We start from the raw sequence: 14,535 nt of genomic DNA, 5'->3' as shown, positions 1-14,535 counted from the left end.
GAGACCTAAATGGAAGGCTAGTAATAGGGAAGAGGGAGAAATGAACCGGAAAAAAGAAATAAACAAGAGAGATTTTAAGTGACAGTGTTATCATGAGTGAGAGGGAGAGAAAGACTATAAGTGAGTTCAAGCGAGAGGAAAACAAGTGAGGGAGCTAGGCTGGAGGAAGGAGAATGGGAAGAGTGGGTAAAAAAGAGTGACAGACATAAAAGCAAAATAGCAGCCTAGCTGGCAGAGAAAAGGGTCAATGACCAGCAGAGATCAGTTTAAAAACAAGGAAGGGGAAGTGAAGAGAATGGGTACACCGGGTAGGCAGTAGCAACTAAAGAGGTCTTCCTTTGGGCTTTTCAAGCAAGTTGTGACTTCGGAACCAGTGAGAGCATGGAAAGGGAGTGGGATGAAGTGGGTTAAAGATAGGGCACCGAGTGGGGTGTATTGGTTACGTTCATTGACAAGGAAGTGTTGTATTGGGTATACTCTGTAGTGAAGATATTATGGAGCGACAGCTGGGTAAGAGTAGGGAAGTCCTTAATCTGAATAATGCTGATAGGGAAAATGTAAATTACACTAGTCCCCGATAACCTCACCAACTAAAGGCACCCAACTATCAACCCATAACTCACCTATCCTTAATAAGGGAGATCATTGAAAAAGCAGTCTACACTCAACTCCCAGAAAACATGAATGTTAACCATCTTTTGCACAACTACCAATTGTACTTCAGACCATGCTGTAGCATGGAGACCTTTAACATCATAGATGATATTCTCCTGATCACAGATTAAGATGATCTCTGCCTCCTGATATTGGTGGATATCACAGTCTGCCATTCCACACTCATCCATATTCAGGGGGCTCAAATAGGATTCAGTGGTAATGCCCTTCACTGGTTCTCCTCCTACCTTTCCATCCTACACAAGTTCATTCACATGGGCAACTCAGGATCTCAAATCATCCCTTTCACTTGTTCAGCCTCATTCTAAATGGAGATCCATAGGCTCTACTAACAGATAACTATATCCACACCCATCAATATTCTATAGGCTAGTTGGTGTTATGCAGGGTGAATATTGGAGGAAGTCTGTGGGGAACATACCAAAATGGGCAATAAAGATGAAGCATTAAATATTGTGGCAGCCAATCAAATAGTGGGAAGAGAAATAGTTGTCCGCACTGCCATACAAGATTGACAGAGGAAGGAAGAGGAGAAAAGAGAGGGGCAAGCAGCCCATTGGTAAAGAGGGCAAAGGGGTAAGAGTGGAAGGCCTGAAGGAGCAGCAAGGTATAAAAGGGATTGGCAAGGTTGTAAGCTTGTAAGGTGAGAATGTTGAAATTGCAGATAATAAGGGATTCAAGTTGGAGAAGGGAGGGAGGAAGGATAGAAGACAAAGGAAAGTGATTATGCAGGCAAAAAGGTCAAAAGAAGAAGGATGAAGATGATGGGTTGGTGAGAGTAGCAAGCAAAAGATTGCCTTACCTAGGCATTATGAAACAATTGGGAACACACTTAATAGTCACAACCAAGGAGAAAATGTGGAAAAGGAAGTTTGTGGATGTATTTAAATTATTGAACAAACAAGTATGTGCAAAGAAGGGGAACAATGAAGAGGAACTGGACTTGGCCAAGAGATCATAGGCATCAATGACTAATGAAAAATTAAATGTCTGCATTTTCGATATTTGCCACCATCTATTGTGAATGACATCCTGTGTGATGCATTTTAAGGTTTTAATTACTCTGATGTAATACAGAAGGTTGAAATTTATTTTGAGAGAAAGGCTTTGGTGAGATAAAATTAAAGAGTTTCAGGTAAGGCTAGTAGAGCACCCAGACAAACAGCGGGGCACATTGGATAATGAATTGCGGTTTCAGTGCATGGTACCAACCATGTCAGCACCTGTGCTATACTGAGTGGCTAGCTAGTGCAATACTAGCCCTTTCTTTGGTGTCCCATTCCAGAGATGTGGGAGGATATGTCCTAGTACAGTGTCCTATTTTGGGGGAGGGGGCTGTTGGTCAGCTAATAAGAACCTTGATAGCAGGACCTTCTGTAATTTAAAACATGAGTTCTGTAAGTTTGGGGCCTAACACTTCAATAACCTATATTTTGGGCAACTTTGATCAAGCAGGCAGGGAGAGACAGGGATATGGACTGGAGTACCAGGGACTGTATGAAAAGACATTTGTATCCGTTAATGGGGAGCAGCTAGGATTATGGTTAGTGCATTAGAGTGTCTTACACAAAGGAAATAATTTTCACAAGGCTTTAGTGTGGGTCATAATGTGACCAAGTAAAGGAGATAGGTGGACAATTAGAAATTTGAATCCGCAAGGGTGAAAAGCCTCAGGTATTTAGGAATAAACTGCATAAAGAAATTAAGGATGGTAAAGTGGTTGGCCCCTTTCTTAGTTGCATTGAGTGATCTAATAATTCACTAGTTAGTTGTCATCCATGAATAATCAAATCATCAAATAACTAGATGTCATGCTTAACTCAGCTATGGCCGGTTCCAAGCTCAACTGTGAATGGAGGAGTGTTATGCAAGGGACTAGCTACCCCACCATGTAAAAAAAATGGGAAACCACCGTTACAACGCAACTTTTACAACGCACACCGTTACAACGCACACCATTACAACGCAGGATCATTTACAACGCATGCCTTTACAACGCATGATATTACATAGCAGATGCTATTACAACGCATGCCATTACAACGTAAGTATAGGTAAGTATATAATTTTATTTAATCTTTTTTTAATTTTAAAAATAATAAAAATAATTAAAATTAATTAATTAAAGTAATTTTATATATATAGTTTGGGTTTTGGGGTACAGCGGTATTTTTAAGTTTCAGGGTTGGGTTTGGGTTATGGGGTACAGGGGTATTTTTAGGTTTCAGGGCTGGGTTTGGGTTATGGGGTACAGGGGTATTTTTAGGTTTCAGGGCTGGGTATGGGTTACGGAGTACAGGGGTATTTTTAGGCTTCAGGGTTGGGTTTGGGTTTTGGGGTACAGGGGTATTTTTAGGTTTCAGGGTTGCACATTGGCAAAACGCCACCCCAGTTAAGACAATGGCCATATCCAAATCAGTCTGTGCCTCATGGGAACAGTCTAGCCCGAACTGCCAAGCCATGTCTTCCCTGGACCGGAATCAAGCATCTTAGGACCGGATTCTGGCTATCAGCCGTCATCAGCCAGGATAGCTTGGCTCCAGTGGCGTAGTGAGCACGGGACCCACGTCTGGGCATACCCTTCTCAAATAGGACGAACAGCAAAACACACAAGGTGATGGACGGAATGTTGCACATTGGCAAAACATTCACCCCCGGTCACAGATCTGGTTTTAATCCATCGTTATTTTGCTCACCATGCCACCCCAGTCTTGACCCTGTGCCTAATGGGAACAGTCTAGCCTGAACTGCCAAGCCATGTCTTCACTGGACCGGAAACAAGCATCCTAGGACCGGACTGTTGTCAATGGAAAACAAATGGAATGACAGTGTTGGAGACACGCTAGAATGAAGCACGGGACGTAATAGACGTTTTGAATAACAAAGATTGATATTGGAAGAAGAATGGGCACACTTCAGGAAATTGCAAGCCATTTGGTTGCCTTGAGATTGGAAGGCCTGAAGATGTCCGCATAGGAAGAAACTTGTTGGCTGGATTGATTGGATTATGTACCTTTGTGTTGAGAAATTGGATTGAACAATAAATCCGGATTTGGTATTCCAAATAAGACTCCCGTGGGATTTTCTTGGTGCGACATATAAAGAATGGACGATATATGAGCATACATCTTTTTATAAAAATATATTTTTATTGACATTTTCAATATAGAACCACATAACAAGCATGTCATTATCGATCAGCATACCCTTTCCCTCAGCCCCCGCCCACCCCCCACTACTTCTAAAACCAAGACATAGTCTTCTTTGCCCTCGAATACAAGCAGAACTCTCTCCCCAGGACTTACTAATACAGTTCTAAGTTCCCTATCCCTCTCCCGATCCATTAGGTCCATGTACCCGTGCATTCCGCCCAGATCAGATCCCTCCATCAAGACCATGATAATGGCACCATTTGCCCCAAACCTTACCAAACTTCTTGGGCCATCCCTTCGCCTTATACGTGACTCTTTCGGCAGCCATATATAGGTCCAAGCCCCTCCGCCAATCCTCTAATTGCGGCAGCTCAGGTGCCCCCATTTCCTGGCCACATCCCTCTTGGCCACTACTAATGCCAGCACCAGGAAAATCAGCAGTGGGCGGGCCAGATCCACGTCATTCGTCATGCCTAGGAGGACCAATTTGGGGTCTAACTGCAGGGTAATCCCTAGCACCTCACTCAGCTCTTTCAACACCTCCCTCCAAAAACTCTGAATTTCCGGGCAGGACCAGATGGTGTGATAGAAGTCTCCCCTTTCGTGGCCACAGCGCAAGCAGCATGGATCAGTAGCCCTCCCGATCCTATGCAGTCGCACTCTATCGAAGTAGGTCCTATGAAGGACATTATACTGGATAAGCCTTAAACAGGACTTAATTGCCACCTCCCTCGGGTGCATTAAGACCGTGCCCCAATCTACCTCATCCATTGCCCCCACCTTCTGCTCCCAGGTGGCCCTGAGGTTTCCTATCCCCACCGGCATATTATTCATCAGGGTTCTGTATGTTAGAGACACCGCCCTACCAGGGATCTGATCCTGCAGCAGGCGGCCCTCCAAAGGAGCATACTCCGGGAGTGCCTCTGCCAAAGCCCTCTCCGCCCTCCAGGCATGTCTTAGCTGTGTGTATCTAAAATATTGTGTACGGTGTAGCCCAAATTCTTTTCTTAGTGCCGGGAAAGACTGCAGCTCCCCCTTCTTTATCACATCTCCCAGTGTGGATATTCCGATGGCATCCCAACTCTGAAAACCTTTCAATTTATTGATCTCCCTCAACCATGTGCAGTGCCATAATGGTGTTTGTTTCGTCGGCTTTCTCTCCCACCCCATAGTCTTTGAAGCCACGGGAGCCCCCAATGTGACTCTCGTGGCTGGAAGCAGTCTGTCCCTCCCCTTGCCCCCATACGGGTAATACATGCATGTGTGCTTCTCCATGGTGTGTCTCTCTAACACATATGTGGGATGGGTGGCCAGGGCATGTATCCACTAGTTTATGGACACCAGATGTTCCGCCCAGTAGTACGCTTCTATGTTGGGCAGCGAAATTCCTCCATTATATTGGTGTCTTTGTAAAGTCGTCAGCGCCATTGTCGTTGTTTCCCCAGCAACAAAAAGGCCCGCAGTTCCACGTGTATATCTATAAAAATCTGGCGCTGTAGGGGGAAGTATTCATTTTGGAAGGCGTTCAGGAATCTAGGGAGCGATATTGTCTTGAACATCGCTGCCTGACCCAGCATAGTGAGGGGGAGTCATTTCCAGCGTGTCGCGTCCTCCGTAAAGTTAGTCAGTATTCTCCTAATATTCTTGTCATAGGAAATGGCACTGTCGTTTGTCGCAAATATTCCGAGGTACACAAAACCTTCCCTTGTCGTCTGTAACCTTTCCGGCAAAATGGGCCATTCCTTCCCTCCCTGGGGATCGTAAAGAATCGATTTATGCCAGTTTATCTGGTAGCCTGCTCGGGCCCCGTAGCGGGCCAATTCCGAAAACAGTGCTGGGATTGTAGTGTCCGGGTGTGTGATGTACAAAAGGACATCGTCCGCATAGAGGGATATTTTCTCTTCCACTGTATCTGCCTGCCCTATTCGGAACCCCCTAATATCCTCACTCTATCGGACTGCGCAAGCCATCACCTCTATGGAGAGTGCGAACAGCAAGGGGGATAAGGGGCATCTAGGTATTGAGGTATAGGAACCAATGTGGGTCACTTCTAGCGCTCACCTCCTTTAACCAATTATGGGTCCTCCTAAGGTTGTACCTAGTCGCCCTTTCCGGTAGGAATCCTGTTTGATCAAAATGCACCAGCCCCGATATCACCCTCCTCAGACAGAGAGCCAATATCGTTGCGAGAAGCTTCACCTCCACATTTAAAAGGGAAATTACCCTCCTTATAAATCGGGATGATTATAGCTTGACGGAAGTCCAGCTGTAACACTCTCCCTGCCTCTGCGTCCACAAAGAGCCCCAGTAAGTGCAGGCCAGTAGGTCCGCCGTCTTTTTAAAGAACTCCGCCGGGAAGCCATTAGGGCCGGGGGACTTCCCAGCCCGAAGCCTCGCTAGGGCCTCCTTAATTTCGTCGATTGTAATGTCAGCCTCCAGGTCTCATTGGTCGTCCTCTGCCAGGACCGGGAGCTCGATATGGGCCATGTAGTGCAGCACGTCCTCCCGTGTCCCCAAGTCTCTAGCGTCATAAAAGGCCCTGTAATACTCAGCAAATGTCCCTGCTATCTGCCCGTCCGCTTGCACCCAATCCCCCTGACCATCGCGCACCTTCTCCACCCATCTCGCATCTCTCTCTTTCCTACTGATCCATGCCAGCAACCTTCCAGACTTATCTCCTACGTCATACAGGCGATATAGGGTCGCCAGGGCTTGAACCTTAGCTTGAACCTTAGCCTTAACCTTAGCCTCCCCTGTCACCAGGTGTCTATATTGGCGCTGTATGTCCGCGAGTCGTCTAGGCGTCGCCAGTAAGCTGGTGTTCCTGTTCCAAGGCCAGATTCTGGACTTCTAGAGATCGGTCCTCCTCCTGCACTTTCCTCTTTTCCCCATCCAGCCTATTTTGTCTCCTGTCCCTCAGGACCGTTTTGAGTGCCTCCCAAAACACCACCCGGGAGGCGACCGAGCCCTCATTTTCGGCGACGTACACCTTCACATCTGCCCGCAATCCTCTCAAGATGTCCACGTTCGGAAGGTCCCATGCCGAGAGGCGCTATGTCCCACGTCTCCCCTCACGGCCCCCCCCCACCACCGCCAATAGGGGTGAATGGTCCGATATGCCTCTCGCCAGGTATTCCGCCTTGTCATTGATATGTAACGTCTGCCTGGCCATAAAGATATAATCCAATCGGGAATATACTTTGTGAGCTCCGGAGAAAAACGAGTACGCCCGAGTCTCTGGGTGGAGCTGCCTCCACACATCTATGAGACCCAGTGCAGTCATCGTTCTGGCTAGCAGAGTGGGGGCCAGAACCCTATCCCTACCTCCCGTCCTATCTTCTGCCGGGTCTATGACATTGTTGAAGTCGCCCCCTAGCACCTGCACCGTGTCTGACGTATTCAGTAGAATATCCGTGATGCCTCTGAGCGTACCTGTCTGCAGTTTGGGTGGTGCATAAACGGAGATGAACGTGTATTCCCGCCTTCTCCAGTGTCCCCTCACTGCTGCGAACGTCCCCTGAGGATCAAGCCATGTCTGTGCTATTTGAAAGGGTGGGTGTTTTTTAATCAGTATTGCTACCCCTCGAGAGCCCGAAGTGAAGCCTGCGTGTGCTAGAACTTTGTACTGTCCTCTAGCCAGAAAGGCGCATTTGGTGCCCTGCAGGTGTGTTTCTTGTAGCAGTATGATGTCAGGTCCCAACCTCTTCATATAGTTATGGACTAACCCCCGCTTAATCTTGCTACCAATGCCGTTTTGGTTCCACGTAAACAATTTAATTCCGTCTTGGGCCAGGCTTTTCCCTACAGGGCGACGTATCAGTGTGTCCTGCATGTAGATGCTTGTATCTCATGGGGTCTGCGCGCTGAGTCATCAGGTCGTGCGTATGAAAGATCAACGTGACATGCCATAACAATCCCCCCAACTCCCTCCATCTACCAAGCAACTGAAGGACATATGTTGTTCCCCCCCCCCAGAAACCCCAAACATGAAACAACAGAACCCATCCCCATCACCCCCCTCCCCCCGCCAGCCCCATCACCACAATTGGCTAAGTATAGGACTTTCGGGCAGAGAAGGTCTGTCGCCCACCCCTCTGACCCCCTAACAACCCAGCTCCCGGACAGGAATCCTGAGAGCTAACAACACTCCCATCAGCTACAGCAGCGAACCGGGAGATCAATACCCCAAGGAACAGAAAACAATAGGTGTAGGGGGTGTGTCAACTTGCGTGCAGTCTGGCTGAGCCAATATCATCACCGTCCTTACAGTCCCTCTTTCAAGAGTGTGAGTCCTGGACCTCGTCCTGTGAGCCTCCTGCCTCCTTGGCCGACCGTAACCAAAAGGTGCATGGAAGGCGAGCCAGTGTCCCCGGTGGAATTGCCTTCAGTTTCCTCTTCCCCTTCTGTGTGGGCATTCTCTGCCAGGCAACGAAATCTGGAGCCTGCTGGATCTCCTGTCCCAGGGGATGCCGAACCCCGCCGCAGCCAGTGAATTGAATTGTGCGTGGGATATGGGGTCGTCTTCAGTCTCCTACTACCCCGCGATCCCCTCGCTCTCTGTGTCTTTGGTTGGCACCACTGCGCTACCGCTGCAGGCGTCCCAGTCGCCATCTCGTGTCCCCCATCCATCAGGCGCCGCCGTGGGGGGCGTTCCTCCAACCACTGCCATGCATCCTCTGGGTGGGTAAAAAAGTGTGCCTTTTCCTTGTACATCATTTTCAATTTTGCGGGGAAGAGCAGCATGTACTGGATATTTAAATCTCTCAGCTTGGCCTTCACCAGACCGAAGGAGGGCTTCTGTTTCTGTACTTCTTGACTATTGTCCGGAAAAATCATAATTTGCGCATTTTCCAGCCGAATCTCCCTGAGCTTTCTGGCTTCCTTCAGTATCACATCCCGATCCGCAAAATTCAGGAAGCAAGCTATGACCGGTCTTGGTCTCGCCCCCACCGGAGGTTTCGCCAGCAGCGCCCTGTGAGCTCTCTGTATGACAAAGCAGTTCGAGAACTTCGCTGCCGGTAAGGTCTTTCGCATCCATGCGTGTAGGAACGCCGCCATGTTGGTCTCCTCAATTCCTTCACGAAATCCCACAAAGCGTAGGTTATTGCGGCGCGCCCTATTTTCCGCATCGTCCACCTTCCACTGAAGGTGCTTGAGGGAGGCTTGGAGCTCCGCCACATCTTTTCTAAGAGTGTGGATGGTATCTTCTGCCTCCCCCAGCCTGGTCTCTGCAGTGGTCACTCTCTCGGTCAAGTTGCGGAAGTCCTGGCGCAGCAGAGTGACCTCCGAGCCCACCTCTCCAATCTTGGCTTCCAAAGTGGTCCGAGATGCCTGGATATCCTCCTGTGATGCTTGGATGGCCCCCATTAGTAGTGCCGTGTCCGAGCGTGGCTCCTGCTTCGGGGCCCTGGCGGCCGCCTCTTTTTTCCCTATGCCGCACTCACAGGTAGGCCGGACGGCAACGTCGCCCCCCTCCACTGATCTTGCCCACTGCTCTCTCCCGCACCTGGCTCCGATGTAGTGTACAATGGTTGGGGGGTCTAGGCCAGGAATGGCCATCCCGTGCCTGGTATTCTCACACAGCTCGCAGGCCGGTCGGCGGCAGGTGAGGATACCCCTCTCTCCGTCACCAATCACTGTGGGGGCGTCCAGTCCCCAGCCCCCCCGCGGCGGAAGAGACTCTTGGAATTCACTCGTGGCACTTGGACGCCCAGGCCGTGGCGGTACGGCTTCTCCCTACCGCCATGGGCCCCTGCTGCCAACTTGCTCCGCCGATAATGTCCCCTCTCCAGGCCCTGTTCCCGAGTTGGCCTTGGCTGACTCAGGCCGTGAATCAGGCCGCAGCGTAGATGCAGGCGCTTCCTTGCATCACCACTCGCACCCGTCTCTCCGGATCTCCCAGGCAGGAGCGCGCCGTTTCCAGGTACCCTCGGAGCCAGCTGTCTCACGGGTCGGCAGCGCTGCCCCGGGCACCCTCCACCCCAGCTCGGGGGTATGTTCGGCCACCAGCAATGGCCAGAGCTTCACCGCCCGCACCTCCGCCAGCCGGTCTCGGCGTCTGTGACTTCTGCTCTAGACGGCCCGGCTCCGTCACCAGGGCGCCGCCATCTTGTGCCGTCTCTGCGGCGGTCCAGGGCAGCTCATGGTCCCTCTCCAGTTCTTGCCGTTGCAGCGCGGCTGCACGCGCTATTTGTCGCCCCGGGTGCTCCGGGACCACAGGCAGTCTTTTAATGTCCGAAACGGGACCTATGGACATCTTTGCATGCCGGATCAAGGTCAGCTCGCCGGAGCTGCGAGGAAACACGACTTAGTCGGCCATGCTGTTGGTCACGCCCCCTCATGAGCGTACAACTTTGATCAATAATATCACTGAAGGATTGATAAATTACACGCTCCTATTGCATTGATTATTGCAAGATAAACTTGTAAGGATCATCAAGAACTCTTTTGAGGGAATGGCCTGCATGTAGTCCATTGAGAACAACTCACTGAGGTAAGCCAGATAAACTTGTAAGAATCAGCAGGAACTCTAACGATTGTATGACCTGCAAAATAGCCCATGAAAGACAACTCACAGAAGCCTTCAAAGTGAGGACTGGATTCTGCCAGGTTTGTTGGCTTTTGCCTTTTCTCTTCCTGCTGGCCATACACTGGATCATGAAGACATCCACAGCAAGGAAAATAAATTGGATCCAGAGGACACCTTGGACGCAGCTCAATGACCTGTATTTTTCAGATGAACTGGCCCTATTCTCCGATACCCATCTGCAGATGTCCGAGAAGACTGAAAAAGTGGCAGCCACATCAGCACAACTTAGCCTCAACATCCACAAAAGGAACAATCAATATGCTGAAGGGTAACATGGGCAGCACAACTGCAGTCCCTCTTGTAGGTAGGCACTGGAAGATGTTGAGACCTTAACCTACCTTGGCAGTGTCATAAACAAGCAGGGGGCAGCACAGATGCCAACATCAAGGTAAGAATTTGCAAAACATGAGCTGCCTTAATTTATCTAAAGACGATTTGGAGCTCCAAGGACCTAACTTTGCAAACCAAGATCAGTCTTTTTAACACCAACGTAAAATTGGCACTTCAGTATGGAGCAGAAACTTGGAGGACAACAGTGACCACTACCAACAACGTCTAGACCTTCCACAACACCTGCCTGAGGAAAATTCTCCAAATCCGCTGGCCAAACACCATCAGCTACAACAGACTTAAAACTCCCTGCTCAAGAAGAAAGAAGAAATGATGCTGAAATGACATGGAAAGACGCTGAGACTAGGTCACACCCTGCGCAAGCTTGCATCAAAAACCACCAAAGCCCTCACCGGGAAGCCTCAAGAAAAAATTAAAAGAGGGAGGCAAAGAGACACCTGGTGTTGAGGCCTCAAAACTGATTGTAAAGCGATGGGGTACACCTGGAGTCAGATTGAAAGAATAACCCAGGACAGAGATGGCTGGAGAGTCCTGGTTAATGGCTTATACCTCAGGAGTGGTAGTAGGCATAAGTAAGTAAGTTGGTGTCATGCTTAAGATAGCACCTCAAGAATGGCCAACTGGTAATATGTGACTCATATCCAGCTCCTGTATTGCAAGACCTTGGGGAAGGCCACTCTCCCCTGGGCCTTGCACCAAAGTACATGGCAAGGCCCATGGGTAAATGGCTCCCTTCCCTAATTGCTTCAGCGCTGCACCATTACTGACAGCCCAGGAGAAGGAAGGCATGGGTCTCCTCCCTTCCCCCATGCACTGCACAGTCATGATCCAGAGCTACAAAGCCCAGGAAAATCTCGCTGAGGCCTTACAGGCATGGTCCTGGGGGAGAGGCATCAAAAGACAGTGGCTTTGAGGCCTAGCGGATGAGGTCCCTGGCAAAGGTGTACCTATAAATAGTACAGCAGATGCAGTGGAAATGGAGCCCTTGGTTTTTTAGGTGCTGTAGCTGGTACCATGGCACTGGAGTCTAGGCATGTTATGTGACTAATTTATCCAAATTATGGATGTATTTTACGTCCAACCAGGTAAGTGGGGTGAGGAGAGAGTGGTCCAATTATCCTGATTCCCCAGGACCCATTGCACCATTGCTATAGCACTGGCACCTCTCTCCTGTGCCTCACAGCCATCATTCAGTGCTGCAAAGCTCCTCTCCTCTCGACTTCACAACCATAGTCCTGCGCATTGAGGGCCTACCAAAGTAGGGGGCATGGTGTAGGATTGTTCTTCATTGTAGATGGCTGTCCTGCGTCCTCCAGCAAGCTCCTGCAGGATGTTAAAAGTTCACATTTTATTGCTAGAGGGTTGATACAGGTAAGCAGGCTAATCAATACGGGTTGTAAAGCAAACAGTTTAGCTGTGAAGTTGGGAGCAGCCGAGTGGAAAATTGCAATACTGACTCTGGAAACAACCACTGTGCAGAGGTGTGAGGAGGCCCAGCATTTGCTAACATAGCAACTGGGAGGCAGGACTTATACCACATGAAGTGCATGAAGACATCCTCTAGCAGTTGGTCAATGTCTTTCCTTCTTGAGCAAGATTCATATTTGCACTTGGATTAGAGAAACTACTTGGTTGATTTACAGTTTGGAATAGAAGGTACTCCATTGCATCATTGTATCCTCTTCTCCAAACTCTCGGTCTACCCACCCAATTTAGAAGTGGGTAGACCATCAAGTTTACACCGACCGAGTAACATTTATTTCACTCCAGGTATTTCCTAGCGTTGAGAGGCAGTAATAAAATAAAATGATGCCCTAACACCATAGGAGAAAACTGCAATGGTAAGGGAGTCAGTAGTTGTTTTTATTTTTCAAGAACAGATTTCTGCTTTGGGAGTTTCGTTTTTGAAAAATACAAAAGCTATTACTACATTGACAGGAATCAGAATGGTTTCTGACAATGTTTGGAGAAGTACTCCACCAACCTGCCTGCCCTTCCTTCAACTGCCAACCCTTAAAGCAGGCCCTAAATCAAATATGAGTGCCTTCCACATAGATATAGAAATTGACTCCTAGGTAAAAGGATGGATTAAAAAGCAGCGGGGACAAAATTGACCCAAGGGGGCACCTCAGTTCAGTTGCTAAGGTGTGGAATGAAATGGTAGTAACTTAGATGTCTGTTGATTTTCTGAAATAAATGTTGTAATCTGTTTGACTTGGAAGCCCAGCCCTATTTCATATACGGGTTTTTCAGGGTAGAAGGATGTATACTATTAAAAGCTGTTTACATGTCTAAAAGTACCCATGTCTTAAAACCCACATTGTCCACCAGGCATCGAAGCACATCCAAAACCAATAGGATTACCAGTTCTGTACTGTAGCCCATACAGAATTCAACTATCAAGCTATCTAAAAGATTGATGTATTTGACGAATTGCTGGAGTTGTTTAAAAAAAAAACTTTTCCTAAAGTTTGCTAATGAATGTTAGAATGAATATTGGCAGAAGGTTGTTGATATTTTGTGCGCTGAAGGTAGTTAAAAAAAAAAATAGATTTCAAGGTGGCATTTTTCCATGTGATGGGTACATTATATTATCCTGAAGAAGAGTTATACTAGTTGAGAAGTTGAGTTTCAAGAAAATGAAAACAAATGTCATGCTTTTAGATGGGAATACGTCTGTTGGATGACAGACTGTAAGCTTCATTAATTGGTGTGAAAGAGTTTAAAGTAATCACAGTTGGGATGTTGGAACCCTCTACCCTCCTCCTACTTTGACACCTTTTCCCAGACAGGACACAAGTGAAAAAAGACATTACTGACGGTCTATTAGAGAGTGGCTCAGTACCACTTTTTTCTTTAACAAAAAATTCAGCACTGTTTTAATAAGTATGATTTTGGTCTCTGTTACCTTGCAGCATAAGACATGCTGATGGGCATAAGCTGGTGACCCCCTGAGATCAATTGGAAGAACTCTGCTATACACCATTTGTATTTCAGTTTGATAGGTTTTACTGTGTTGATAACACAATTATTTTTAGTTCTATATTGTTATATCCCAAGAAGTTCTGTTGGGATTTTTTCTTTTGGGCTGGTTTAGACATAAAAATACTGGCCATGTCCGTAAAATAGTGACCCACAGAGGCCTTGTCTCTCCTGGGCCTTTCAGCCATAGTCCAGTACTGTGAGGCCAAAGGAAATGCACGTTTTAGTAAGCCAGGCTTGCGACATTATTTAATTGCATTGGAATATATGTTTTTCAGGTGTTCAGCAAACTTGGGAGAAATCATCACATGAGTGTGACAGGAGATATATCAAAAGGAAATCCATTCTCAGGCCATGTAGGTGTATACTAATAATTTGTATCAGAACAATTTAAAGGATTCAGAGTACATTGATAGCAGTGTAGTAGCCATGGCTCACAGCACAACATTAAACTCTTTTAGCCTAATTGTATTATGGTACTTCTGGTGTTTTACAGTGACTTAGGTGATGCTTTTAATAGAAGTCATGAAACACACAAAAGGCAATGAAAGGCTGCTTGCAATAGGTTTAATCACTGGCAATCATTCTGGGTAGCAATACAACTCATCGTTCTTTAGTTCACCATGCCACCTCAGTTTGGACAGAGCCATATGCAAATCGATTTTGACGTTGCTCCCCATGGGATCAGTCCAGCCCAAACTGCCAGGCCAGGTCCTCTCTGGACCGTTAACAAGCATTATAGGACCAGTTTTGTGATATCAACTCTCATCAGCCAGGCTAGCTTTA

The sequence above is a fragment of the Lissotriton vulgaris genome, chromosome 3_1, assembly GCF_964263255.1.
Source record: "Lissotriton vulgaris chromosome 3_1, aLisVul1.2, whole genome shotgun sequence".
Taxonomy (NCBI): Eukaryota; Metazoa; Chordata; class Amphibia; order Caudata; family Salamandridae; genus Lissotriton; species Lissotriton vulgaris.
This window is presented reverse-complemented; position numbering follows the sequence as displayed.